The following is a 14,685-nucleotide window of genomic DNA, read 5'->3' as shown; positions in this document are numbered from 1 at the left end:
CTGATTCAGAATGTACTCGGCGAGTAGGGTCGATTACTCGGCGCGTTGTATCGAACTTTCGCGATTCTGGACGCGCTGACTTGCCGTACACGGGTTTTAAGTGGTGTACTCGGCGAGTAGGTCACTGGACTCGCCGAGTAGCCTCTGTTTTCTGAAAATCTATATAAAGGGACTTTTAGATCGATACCCTAGCATGGAGAGAAACCCTAGGAGGCTGAGAAACGATTGGAAGTGCTGCTAGGTCGTGAGGAACTGAAGAATCAACCCTACATTCAATTGTGAAGAGAATCAAGAAATATTTGGTTTATTCTTAGTAACTTTTTGATTTGAATCATGTTTACATACTTTGATTTCGTTTTTGAGTTTATGTTTACTGCAATCATGAGCTAAAACTTATTCTTCTGTTAGGGTAGACAATTTTGTGAACATGGACTGATTATTTGAGTAGGATTAATTTTAATTGGTAATTATGTTTTGTTAAGCTTGTTAAAGAACCTTATGTGTTGACAATAACGATTCTTCTGTTAATAAATCAGTAATTAAGTTGTATTAACATCTCTTAGTTATTAATTTCATATGATTTATTGTGACCACATAGTTGTATGTCTAGGAATAACGAACGTGAAACTAGAATTTACTAGAAGATAGGTAAGTTAATGTGTAAGCTTGTTGGGTGAACATCGACAAGAGGTTAATTGAATGGCCTATTTAGTTAACCACTACAAGGCTTACTTAACCCGAATGAATAATCTAGGAAACCCGTTAATTTAGACAACTGGCCATTGCTTGAATTAATTTGTTTTCTAAGAATTAGGAATAGCGAACGTGAACCTAATTATCTTAATCGGTAGCCAATGAAGAATTAATCTGATACATTAAAATCATCCACGGGAACAAATGAGTCGTACCTAAACAGAAGTCCTCTTTACTATTGAATTTAGTTGGTAATTAATTGTTTTAGTTGCTAGTTAGTTAATTTGTGTGTTGGTTATTCTAATTAAGTTTCTAGTCTTGTAAAACTAGAGAAAAACCCCCTTTTTGTTATTTGTTTTATTTAGATAATATTAGCATTTATTTTAATTGTTTACCGTTCCCTGTGTTCGATACCCTACTTGCTTGAACTATATTACTAATCGATAGGTACACTGCCTTTCGTGTGTTTATTTTGTGTCTAAGTTAGTAGGATTAAAACTAGTTGGTTTTACACACATCAAGTTTTTGGCGCCGTTGCCGGGGAACGGTTCTAAATAGTTAATTTTATTTGCTAATTGTTATCATATATTTTTATTTTTTTTATATAGTTTAGTTTTTATTTATTATGTATTTTCCAAATCTCGATGCTTTTGATGCTTTTCTTGAGGAAATAGTACAGGAAATTGAGCGAGAAAATGAGGAGTATTGATGAGATTTGTAATCGAGTTTGAATCAAATTCAAGTATGAATTCAGGAAGAGTAATAACGATGAATACGAGAGTAAATAGAATATTTGTTCAACTCGTATTATGCTTTTGAGTTTACAGATTACAATGAATAATCTGTAAAGACTGAGTGAAAAACCACACTTAATCACTTAGTACAGACCCCTATTTATATAAGAACAAAAGCATAACAATACTAAGGACTAGACATTAAGACTATTCTTTAAAATGCCTTAGTACAAATAACATTACATCCGAAGACTCCTTCTTACGAAGACAAAATATACTTCGTAACAATCTAACTGACTATTCGACTATTACAACATTTAAGCCCTAACAAGTATGAATCAGATGAAGATTTGAAGAAATTTGGAAGATGGTTAGATAACTTCTTGTCTAACGATCAAGAACAATTTGAGTCACAAGAGCTAAAGTTACAAGATGAAGAATTTAATCCAGAAAAAGATTTGGAGGAGCTGGAAAGGTTGCTAGCAGAGAGGTCAGACGAAGAACAAGAACAAGCTGAATTGCAGGAACCAAATTGTGGATTGACCATTACCACGACATGGCCCCTTGTATTTTCAGTTTGTGTTTCGAAGCATGGGGTGACGATTCCAACTTTGGAGAAAGTTCTGAAGCGCGATCCATTTCTGATTAGTATCCAATCGGTCCCAACCCTTGTCAGAATTCTTGGGTTTTATGTATTCAAGCTTGTTTGGCCAATTTTAGAAGAAAAGAGCCAAATTTTACAAATTGGTCCAAAGAAAATATTTAATGCAATGGATGGATGGGCATCGAATTTATTAGAAGTTTATTAAGTTGAGAGTCCAGCTAAAGACTCGCACAAAAAGAAGCGCTTGCGGGAGGCAATCCGTCATTAGAGTTTGCTTTTCTTTTTCTTTCTAAACTTCTAGTATTTAGGGATAATTTAGGATTTTTATTTTGATTTATTTTTATTATTACTTGGTATTTGTTTTTGATCTTTTCAGAATATAGGGTGAAGGATAGAATGAACGAATAAAGCATGAGGAAATTAAGTGAGGGGTCAAGTCGTAAACGAGAAGATTAGAAGATTTGAGTGATTTTATAAGTCCGATGGTTTTAACGGTTAAAAAGGAGTTTCTTCATTGAAGAATATAAGGAGATGTATTACCTTAATACCCTCTTTGACCTCAAAAACAGACCTGAAGCAGAAAGAAGAATTTGCACGATCAGAGCCGAAAACTCGTCGAGTGCACCCTTATAACTCGATGAGTTCCAGCGAAAATTCACGATTTCCGCCCATATGACAATTCAACTCGGCGAGTCTCCACATAAAACTCGACGAGTTGCTCATTCTTTTATCTTTGAGTCGACGATTTGATTCAATTCAAGGCGACAATTGGCTATATTTTTGAAGTTCATTTCCGAGCATTTCCAAGAAGCTTTTTCCTCGATATTTTGGAGCTGTCAACCACACGAGATGAATGACACCCAATGCATGGATGAGTTGTTCCTATGTCTAAAGTCAGCTGAAGACGGAGCTTTAAATGAAGAAGTTCAACCTCGCAACTACTATCCCAGGGGAGTTTGTTCTAATTCCCTCTTTATTTTATTGTTCTTTATCATGCATAATATGCAATGGGGACATTGCATAAATTAAGTGTGGGGTAGGGGGTTGGTTGGTTAAACTAGTTAATTTTTAAAATTTTGCATAAAATTTGCTAGGATTAATTTAGAAAATTTTGGTAAAGCAATTAGGGATCATGCTAGTATTATATTTGATGATTCTATGAAAACCCAAATGTTTAGTCGAGCCTATATACGTTCTAGTGCATTTGTGGCTTCCTTATTCCAGTGAAATCATGGGACAAAAACACGACCTCGCTTAGTTTGAAGGATGCAATATGTTTAGCATCGTGTACCAGAAATGTATCCAGGAAAATTTTTATCTTTAATCAATAAAGGTTGAAGTTGAGCGCCCTTGCTTAAGCATGTAGGTTTTGAGTGAAAGAAAAAAAAAGTGAGGTACATGTAAAAAAAGAGAATTACAAGAAAAGTTGTAAGAATTTTGGAGCAATCAAAGTGAAGATCAAAAGATCAAAATTCCGAAGATTCAAAAAGTTGAAGATACCAAAAATCAAACAACAAGGTGGTGAATTCATAGAAATTAAAGATCAAATGTAAAGAGCTCCAATGTGGTATCATAAATTGTAATTGTATAGATTATGTATGCTTGGGTTGCTCAACCAAACATACCTTGAGGTTAAGAGGTTTTCTGAGGATGGATTCGGAGGGATGCATAAAATGAGCATTGTTCGGAAAAAGTGGGCGAATGTTTATGAGGATTGTGAGTATTTAGAGTATGGGGGTTCCTTAGGAAAATTTTAGACACAAATGCATGCGTTGCAGTCTTGGCATAATGGCTGGGTTCGATTGGGATTGTCTTATGTAATATTAGTGTAGTAAAATTCAGTTTTGCTTGGGGCAAGCAAAAGTCAAGTGTGGGGTATTTTGATATGAGTATATTTAGTTATAAAACTCATGCATTATCTTAATACTTTATGTTAATTTTATCTCAAATAATGAACCAAAGGTGCTTAATTAGCTTAAATATTTCACTTTTAGTAACAAAGACATGCTCGGATGGAAAAGGAAGCGGAACTGGCGATTGGACGCATGGATCTTGGATTTTGAAGAAAGAAGGACGTTGCTGGACAGCTTGACCCCTCGTTAGTGTTTTGGCCAAATATCACGAACCGTAACTTCGATTGACGAGATTCAAAATGTTCTGAAAAGTACACACAATTTCGGACGACTTTCGTGTTTTGAGAAAATGCTGATTCAGAATGTACTCGGCAAGTAGGGTCGATTACTCGGCGCGTTGTATCGAACTTTCGCGATTCTGGACGCGCTGACTTGCCGTACACGGGTTTTAAGTGGTGTACTCGGCGAGTAGGTCACTGGACTCGCCGAGTAGCCTCTGTTTTCTGAAAATCTATATAAAGGGACTTTCAGATCGATACCCTAGCATGGAGAGAAACCCTAGGAGGCTGAGAAACGATTGGAAGTGCTGCTAGGTCGTGAGGAACTGAAGAATCAACCCTACATTCAATTGTGAAGAGAATCAAGAAATATTTGGTTTATTCTTAGTAACTTTTTGATTTGAATCATGTTTACATACTTTGATTTCGTTTTTGAGTTTATGTTTACTGCAATCATGAGCTAAAACTTATTCTTCTGTTAGGGTAGACAATTTTGTGAACATGGACTGATTATTTGAGTAGGATTAATTTTAATTGGTAATTATGTTTTGTTAAGCTTGTTAAAGAACCTTATGTGTTGACAATAACTATTCTTCTGTTAATAAATTAGTAATTAAGTTGTATTAACATCTCTTAGTTATTAATTTCATATGATTTATTGTGACCACATAGTTGTATGTCTAGGAATAACGAACGTGAAACTAGAATTAACTAGAAGATAGGTAAGTTAATGTGTAAGCTTGTTGGGTGAACATCGACAAGAGGTTAATTGAATGGCCTATTTAGTTAACCACTACAAGGCTTACTTAACCCGAATGAATAATCTAGGAAACCCGTTAATTTAGACAACTGGCCATTGCTTGAATTAATTTGTTTTCTAAGAATTAGGAATAGCGAACGTGAACCTAATTATCTTAATCGGTAGCCAATGAAGAATTAATCTGATACATTAAAATCATCCACAGGAACAAATGAGTCGTACCTAAACAGAAGTCCTCTTTACTATTGAATTTAGTTGGTAATTAATTGTTTTAGTTGCTAGTTAGTTAATTTGTGTGTTGGTTATTCTAATTAAGTTTCTAGTCTTGTAAAACTAGAGAAAACCCCCCCTTTTGTTATTTGTTTTATTTAGATAATATTAGCATTTATTTTAATTGTTTACCGTTCCCTGTGTTCGATACCCTACTTGCTTGAACTATATTACTAAGCGATAGGTACACTGCCTTTCGTGTGTTTATTTTGTGTCTAAGTTAGTAGGATTAAAACTAGTTGGTTTTACACACATTAGTATGTTAGAATTCCAACCCGATGGTTGATTGGACCCATAGTATGTTAGCATTCCAACCTGATGGTTGAGAGTCTGGGGTATTCCAACCCGATGGTTGATTGGACCATAGTATGTTGGCATTCCAACCCGATAGTTGAGGGGCCTGGGGTTTTCCATCCCGATGGATGATTGGACCCATAGCATCTGTTATATATGTGTTGTATGTGGGCATTCCAACCCGATTGTTGTGGGCCGAGAGTATTCCATCCCGAGGATGATTGGACTCGTAATATGTGGGCATTCCAACCCGATTGTTGAGGGCCTGTAGTATTCCATCCCGATGGATTATTGGACCCATAGAATGTTGTTTGTTATTGTATGTGTATTGTTGTGTGTATGGGTATTTTGGGGGTAACTCACTAAGCCTTTGAGCTTACATTAAATTGTATTTTCAGCCTAAAAGACATGATCGAGTTAAAAACAAAGCGGGATTAGCAAACGAAAGCTCAGGAAATAAAGAAAGAAGAAAATGAAGCTAAAAGAGTGAAGAACTCGACAAGTTGGCCATCGACTTGCCGAGTAGACACGAATATTCAGGAACCATTAGGTGCCTTACCGTACACGGATTTTATGTGATGGACTCGCCGAGTCGCCCCTGTTTTAAGAAAATTATATAAAGCCCATCAAGCCCGAGACAAAAACCTCTCTCTAGAACCTTGGAGCGACTAATCTACAAAGAAAAGGATTCTTGAAGCTCTGAAACTCGAAGATTGCACCCTAGATGCCAATTTGGAAGAGATCTAAAGTAAAAATTCATTCTCTTTCCATTAACCTTTTGATTAGACTATGTTTCAACCATTAGTTTTAGTTTTTGAGATGTTTTCTGTTGTAAATATGAGCTAAAACTCATAACTTCTGTTTAGGCTAGATGAGTTTATAACTATGGCTTGATTTTATGGTTGGATTAATTAGATTTGGTGAATTTTTCTTGTTGGGCTTGTTAAAGACCCTTATGTGTTGATTATGATTATTTTTCTTGTTGGTAGTCAAGTTATTGAGTTACATGAATATCATCTTAATTGCATGAATCATACAGGTTTGTGAACACAATATTGTATTCCTAGTATTAGTGATTATGAACCTAGGATTAACTAGAAAAATAAATAAATCAATGTGTAAGCATGTGGGATGAACATCCATACGTGAGTTGATTAAATTGATAAATTTAGTTAATATTACAAGTCTTACTTGATCCGAATCTGTAATCTAGGAAACTTGTTAGTTTATTCAATTGGCCACTTTTTGAATTAATTAGTTTATTAAGGATTAGTAATAATGAATAAGAACCTAATCACATTAAATCGGTAGCCAATGACAAATTAGTCCATTGCACTTGCCATGAAATCAACCATAGGAATAAATGATTCAAACCTAAACAGAAGTCTCTTTTAATATTGAATCTAGTTACCCTTTATTTGCATTAGTTCTTAGTTATTTTAGGTTGAGTGTTACTCATTTATTTAAGTTTCTATTCTTGAAAAACTAGAGAAAGCCCTTCTTTTTATTGTTAGTTTTAATTAGTTAATTTTAGTAGTTAGTTTAATTATTACTGTTCCCTGTGTTCGATACCCTGCTTGCTTGAACTAAACTACTATCGATAGGTACACTGCATGCGTGTGTTAGTTTTTATTTGAGTTTGTTAGGATTAAAACTAGTTCGTTTCACACACATCAATGCTCCAATGTGATGATACCCACACGCATTGCATCTTGGACTACTTCCAGTGGTTCTCCCTATTGCTTTTGTCATAACTGCAAATGCTTGAACCGCTTCCTGCTACTTTTCTATTAGTAGCCTAGCCTTCCCTTTAGATTCCTTTCCAAACTTCCTTTTTCTACTCTCCACCTTCAGAAGGTCAGTTTAATATAACATCGTACCGCGACGAATCTCTTAATTTGTTAAACTAAAGGCTAGTCTCTTAGTGTTGTCGAAGGTGGTTGGCTGTGAGGCAGCGACCTAACCTTGGATAGGATGAGGCAAACCTCAAATGTACCTCTTTACCTTCTTACATTCTGTGGTGACCATCCTGGGACATAAGGTGGCAAGGTCATCGAAACACTTTTTATAAGCAACAACATCAGTGTCCTTCATCATCAGATTCCACAACTCTTACTCTAGCTTATGCATCTCTTTACGTGGGCAATAATCCTTAATCATGAGTTGCTTTAGTTCACTCTAACCCATGGCATTTGCTACGTTAATGCCCATGGTCTTCGTATAACCGGTCCACCGACTTAGGATTGTAACTAGTCCACCAGCTTAGGATTACGTCTTCCAAGGTGCAGGAAACAAACTTAACCTTACAGTCCTTCAAACAAAAGCTTATCTCAAAAACAGACTCCATCTTTTCTATCCACCTAGTCAGATCAACTACTCCCTCGTTTCCATGGAAGGATTGTAGTTTGCAGTTCATTAAGTCTTTATATGAACAGACTCTGGTTGGACCTCGGTTATATCCTTGTGAACTCCCACCTCCACTGCCTCTTGAACTTACGTTCCTATGGTGCTATAAGTTTGTTATTGCATCAATGATACATTGGGATACCGATGCCTCAATTGCAGTTGAGCTCATAGGTTCGGGTTGTCCTGGGTTTCTCCTAGTGCGACGCATGATTCTAAATTTGTGGCATATGTAAGTTGTTATGACAATTTTGAGTTTTGATTTGATAATTTAGCTAAGAGAGTTAACTATATCAAGAAAATGAATCAAACAAGTAGCATAATATACAATAAGATCACATATATTTTTCATTAACTTCCATAAAAGTTTACATCAGATTTCCCAAAAAATGTACAATGATGTGGTTTGAACAGGAAAAACATATATTTTATTTGAAAAAAGAAGTAGCAGTACCTATTATTTTATACACTATTTTTCCCTCCTTCAAACCCAAAAATTATAGTTCCTAGCTTTCCTTGGCTAGAACTATCTACCTTAAGCCAAGACAAACCACCATCCAAGCTACTATTTGTGCTAATTGGTGCTATAGGCAACTAATCATAACTTCCAAAGTGGTTGCTCCTATCTCTGACACCAGAGAATGGGTCTCCTCCAGATGATTATATGCATGGAGGATCCTCATCTCATCTATATCCCTCCCCTGCTCCAAATCTCTAACTCTACCAGCCAGTAATTTGATCTCCCACCTCAGTGAATCACGATCCTCCTCCACCTGATGTATACGGTCCTCATGTCATGCTACCCGCAGAACTACTATGGGATCCTCTGGAATGGGATTGCGTCAAGGTGACTGGGAGGACTCTCCGACCTCATAAAACTCAATACTCTCCTCCCTGGTCCACTCACCACCTATGGAGTCCATTTGTGGGTGGGGTAAGGCTTCTTTGATGATCTTAATGATGATGATGATGAGGCTGCTCTCTTACGGGATGGAATAGGAATAGACTTTATGGGGCGGTTATAGTCCTGGGTCCCAAAGCATGACTACCAAAAGATCAGCCTGAGGATGGGGGTAGTAGAGCAACAATCTCTCAAGATGACTCCAAATCAGTAGGGTCCTCCTCCTAAGTCTCTGTAAGATCCCGATAGGAAGATGAATCAGGGTAAGGTGAACTATCTGCGGGTACTCCACTGAACTGCTCGTCATGCTGGTCCTCTTCCTCGACGGGGTCTTCTTCATCTTCAAATGGCTCATCATCAACTTATATTGGGGTAGGGGTATCATCGGATCATAATCACTCTCTTCCTCAGGAGTGTGTGGTACCATCTGGTCTTCTTCCTAGTAAGGATGCGACACCCAATACCATATATCCTCGATATCGCTCTGATATCTTGCATACGACATCAAACATGAAGATGTTTGTGAGGGATAATATGATAATCATATGATACATATAATTTCATATTATAAGTATATATAGTAGATAGTACCGTATCTCTGTTGACTCTCTATATGGGGGTATGTCGGATACTTGTCTCTAATCTGGATATTCTCAAGGCGTACCATTCCACTATGTGTTGAAGCTTCTTGCAATAGGTATTTATCTAAGGCTCTAGTATTCAGGAAATTGACCTAGACTTCTGATCTAAAAATCCTCTAGCTGTAGGATTCGACCTAACTTCTTAACTAATTGTACTAAAATATTGATCCATAAATACGCAAGTGTTTAGGTTGTCAACTACAGCATCCAAGTATAGGTTTGCGTCGGTTGGACCATAATAAAACTTAGTTTCACATTATAGGTCTAGTTACGGTACAGCCGCAGTACTAGACTAACCCTAGGATTCGTTTTTGACCTAAAATCTTAAGTTATGATTTGAATGGATGGTTTTTATAGTACATAGGTATATTTATAAGAGTTTGCATAACTCTTTATCTTATTAGTCTTTGTTTTGAGGTATTATATTAATTCTGTTTTTTTGTACTTCAAGACAATCAAGTAAGGATTTGCCAGATGAGAAGTGTCGGAGGGCAAGACCATTTTAGCATAGTGTCGTTTTGAAATTCAGCAATCCAAGAGACAGTTCAAACTAGTCACCTCTCTCGTAAATGTCCTAGAGATACATACAGTTGCAAAATTTATGAGATCTCACCACTCCAACCCATCAATACATGAAGAATAAGGGACAAATATGGAGATCTAGCAACTTAGCAATATAAATATTGAGTGTTAGATACTCACCAGGGTCTATAAGATAAGCTAGAAGATGAAGATGATGCTTGCAAGGTGAACCACCACACCAAAAGGCTTCCTTCTCCTTTAATGATCACAAAAGTACCAAAAATGAGCTCATTGTATACAAAGGAGGCTAGAGTTAGGGTTTTTGAGCTTAGGAGGGTGATGGAAGTTGAATGATCGCGAAACCCTAGCCATAAAGTCCTTTAAATAGGACTGTTGGGTATTTAGTGTTGTGTCATTTTGGGCTTATAGTTTAGTCTATTTTGTATCCGGGTTGGGCCTGTCCACCCGTTATTTATTATTAGGGTTTAGTTATTTAAGGTGCATGCATGCACTGTTTTACGTAATTTTCGAATCGTCTTTGAAAACCCTACACGCCTTTACAATAGTAGTTTTTATTGAGCTCTTCTAAGGCTATGATAATTAATCATTCGACATATTTGATATTCATTCTGTGTTCTTAATTTGGTTACCTGTTTGAATCTATCGATCACTCAAGATTTATTCTCAACAATTAATATAAGATCAGGAGACTGTGTAATCCATACGCATCTATTATGTTGAAAAAGCTATTAGGGTTTCCGCTTTAATAGGATCTGAGTTTGCCGTCTTCTTCGATTTCATCGATTACAGACGTTGAATCCTGATCTTTATTTTACCCTAAACTCAATTCTGTGTTTACACATCTGGTTCATACAGGTTTTCATTAAATCGACAACATGCAGTCTGACGATTCTCATGCCAACTCAATCAATCTTTCCAGCAGTATTGGATCTACAACAAGGATCCCTATTCTGTTTTGTAACACCCGGTTTTAAAAGTGTTTGATTGTGTCTTCGGAGGACAAGGGTATAAGCGTAATCTGGCGATTAGGTCTTTTATGGGTCTCGGGTTTTATTCGAAAGGTTTTAAGGCTTGGGTGTAGCAAGGAGCGTAGGGCTTCATGCCACATTTTCGTGGATATAAAGTTCGTTGGAAACGGACTTAGAACGAAGAAGTTATAGTACTTCGAAGTTGTTGGCAGAATTGGTCGCAGAATGGAAAAGTTTGCATTTCAGCCCATGCAGGCAAGGTGGCAGCCAAGTGAGTACGCCCAGCGTAAGCTGGGGTACGCCCATCGTAAGGGTGTAAAGTGGACGCGGGTGTTGGAGGCGTACGCTCAGAGTTTCTAAACCCTAATTTTAGGGCTATGCCACTATAAAAGGAATAATATGCCTTATTGGTTACCTGTTTGAATCTATCGATCATTCAAGATTTATTCTCAACAATTGGTATAAGAGCAGGAGACTGTGTAATCCATACACATCTATTATGTTGAAAGAGCTATTAGGGTTTCCACTTTAATAGGATATGAGTTTGCCGTCTTCTTCGATTTCATCGATTACAGACATTGAATCTTGATCTTTATTTTACCCTAAACTCAATTCTAGGTTTACACATCTGGTTCATACAAGTTTTCATTAAATCGACAACATGCAGTCTGACGATTCTCATGCCAACTTAATCAATCTTTCCAATAGTATTGGATCTACAACAAGGATCCCTATTCAGTTTTGTAACACCCGGTTTTAAAAGTGTTGGATTGTGTCTTTGAGGAGAAGGGCATAAATGAAATCTGGCGATTAGGTCTTTTATGGGTCTTGGGTTTTATTCGAAAGGTTTTAAAGCTTGGGGTGTAGCAAGGAGCGTAGGGCTTCGTGCCACATTTTCGTGGTTATAAAGTTCGTTGGAAACGGACATAGAACGAAGAGGTTATGGTACTTTGAAGTTGTTGGCAGAATTGGTCCCAAAATGGAAAAGTTTGCATTTCAGCCCTTGAATGCAAGGTGGCAGCCAGGTGAGTGCCCCAGCGTAAGCTGGGGTACGCCCATCGTAGGGGTGTAAAGTGGATGCGGGTGTTGGAGGCGTACGCCCAGTGTACACTCAGAGTTTCTAAACCCTAGTTTTAGGGCTATGCCACTATAAAAGGTATAATATGCCTTATTGGTCAGCCTCCATTTCATCTTTAGACAATCACCAAGAAACCCTAATCCTCCCATGAGTTTTCTTGGAGCTTTGGAGGCCATTAGAGAGCATTATGGTGTTGTGAATCCATTTTCCATGCAAGTGAAGAGCAAAGCAAGGTGGTAGTTCAAAGGAGAAGCTGTAGATCTGATATTGTTGCTTCATTTCAGATCATCTTGAGGTATAAAGTCTTAAACTTTCCCCTTAAATGCTTAGATCTATTATGATGAGTTTTTGTACTTTTTGGTCACAAGGATGGACCTTTATGGTTGAAATTCGATTCTTACGCTTAAAGTTGCCACTCTCAGTGTTAAATGAGTCCCTAAGGCATAAAGTTGCAATCTTGGAGGTCTTAATGGGTTAATGCATGAGTTAAGACCATTTCCATGGAAGTAGGTTATCATTATTAGGGTTTGAGATTATGTGGGTCATGAAAATCCATCAAGTAAGCAACTTTATGGTTTAAGACACTAAAGAGGACTTGGATCTGTAATTGTAGCTTCTAGAGTAGAGTATTAAGCACTTAATGGAAAAGTGGCTTAACAGAGGAGTACGTTGGGCGTACATCCAGGTACGCGCATCGTACACCACATTCAGCCAGTATGCTTAGCATACAAGGGAGTACGCCCCCCGTACTCATCAGTTATGGGCTTGGAGTGTTTTGGGCCTTTGGTTGGGCCAGACAGTGGACTTTTGGCCTTTGGGCCTTAGTAGACCATCAGAAGTCAGATGTTTTGGGCCAGGAATATGTTTGGGCTTAAGGTAAGGCCCGTTAGAGGGGTTGGGCCTAATTTAGCAAATTGGGTCATTAATGGGCCACTAGTGGGCTTCGAAAGCCTACCTAGTGTTGGGCTTTTGTTTTGGGATTAGGCCTAAGTTTGGATCATACTGGGCCAGGGGTAGAATGGTCATTTTACCCCATGCATGGAATAAAGATTATGGTATGGGACCCAATCACTAATTGGCTATATTGTTAGCTAGAGACGGCTTGGGAAGCTGGCGGGGCAGCTGCTAAGGAAATTCATGCGGGAAGCTTCTGTAGTGCGAGGTGAGTCTTCTCACCATACCAATGGGTCTAAGGCACCAAGATTGGCCCATTTTATGATAATTGGTATACTTGTTGTGTAGAGGTGTGTGGCTTGAGTATGTGGTAATATGCGGTAGAGATAGCCTTTATGGCTAACGGTAGAGATAGCCTTTGTGGCTAACGGTAGAGATAACCTTTAGGGATAATGGTAGAGATAACCTTTATGGCTAATGGTAGAGATAGCATTTACGACTAGTGGTAGAGATAACCTTTATGGCTAAGGGTAGAGATAGCCTTTGTGGCTAATGGTAGAGATAGCTTGATAGCTAATTGATCTGTATTATGTGGTAGAGGTAGGTTTTATATCTAATTGATATGTGGTATGCGGTAGAGATAGCTTTTATAGCTAATATGATATGTGTTATGTGGATTGTGTGTGGGGTATTGATGTGTGTGAAACAAACTAGTTTTAATCCTACTAACTTAGACACAAAATAAACACACGAAAGGCAGTGTACCTATCGATTAGTAATATAGTTCAAGCAAGTAGGGTATCGAGCACAAGGAACGGTAAACAATTAAAATAAATGCTAATATTATCTAAATAAAACAAGTAAAAAAAGATTTTTATCTAGTTTTGCAAGACTAGAAACTTAAATACTTTACTAACACGCAAACTAAGCAACTAATAGCTAAGAAAACAAAGATCAACTAAATTCAATGATTAAAAGGCCTTCTGTTTAGGTTCGAATCATTTGTTCCCATTGATGATTTCAATGTATCGGATTAATTCTTCATTGGCTACCGACTAAGATGATTAGTGTCACGTTCGCTATTACTAATCCTTAGGAAACAAATTAACTCAAGTAGTGGCCAGTTGTCTAAATTAACGGATTTCCTAGTTATTGATTCGGGTTAAATAAGACTTGTAATGGTTAATTAAATTGGCCCTTCAGTTAACCTCTTGCTGATGTTCATCAAACAATCTCACACATTAACTTACCTATCTTCTAGTTAATTCTAGTTTCACATTCGTTATTCCTAGACATACAACTATGTGGTCACAATAAATCATATGAAATTAATAACTAAGAGATGTTCATACAACTTAATTACTAATTTATTAACAGAAGAATAGTTATTGTTAACACATAAGGTTCTTTAACAAGCTTAATAAAACATAATCACCAATTAAAATTAATCCTAATCAAATAATCAATCCATGTTCACAAATTCATCTACCTAAACAGAAGTTATGAGTTTTAGCTCATGATTACAGCAGAAACAAGCTCAAAAACGAAATCAGTTGGTAAAAACATAGATCAAACAAGAAATTAGGTAAAGAGTAAACTTGATTTTTCCTTGATTCTCCTTCAAATTGAATGTAGGGTTGATTCCCTTGCTTCCCACGCTCCAGCAGCACCTTTAGTCGACAATTGGCCTCTAAGGGTTCACCTCTATATGCTAGGGTATCGATCTGAAAGTCCCTTTATATAGATTTTCACAAAACAGAGGCTACTCGGC

Source organism: Lactuca serriola, chromosome 8, assembly GCF_051521515.1.
Source record: "Lactuca serriola cultivar US96UC23 chromosome 8, Lser_US96UC23_V15, whole genome shotgun sequence".
NCBI classification, from domain to species: domain Eukaryota; kingdom Viridiplantae; phylum Streptophyta; class Magnoliopsida; order Asterales; family Asteraceae; genus Lactuca; species Lactuca serriola.
This window is presented reverse-complemented; position numbering follows the sequence as displayed.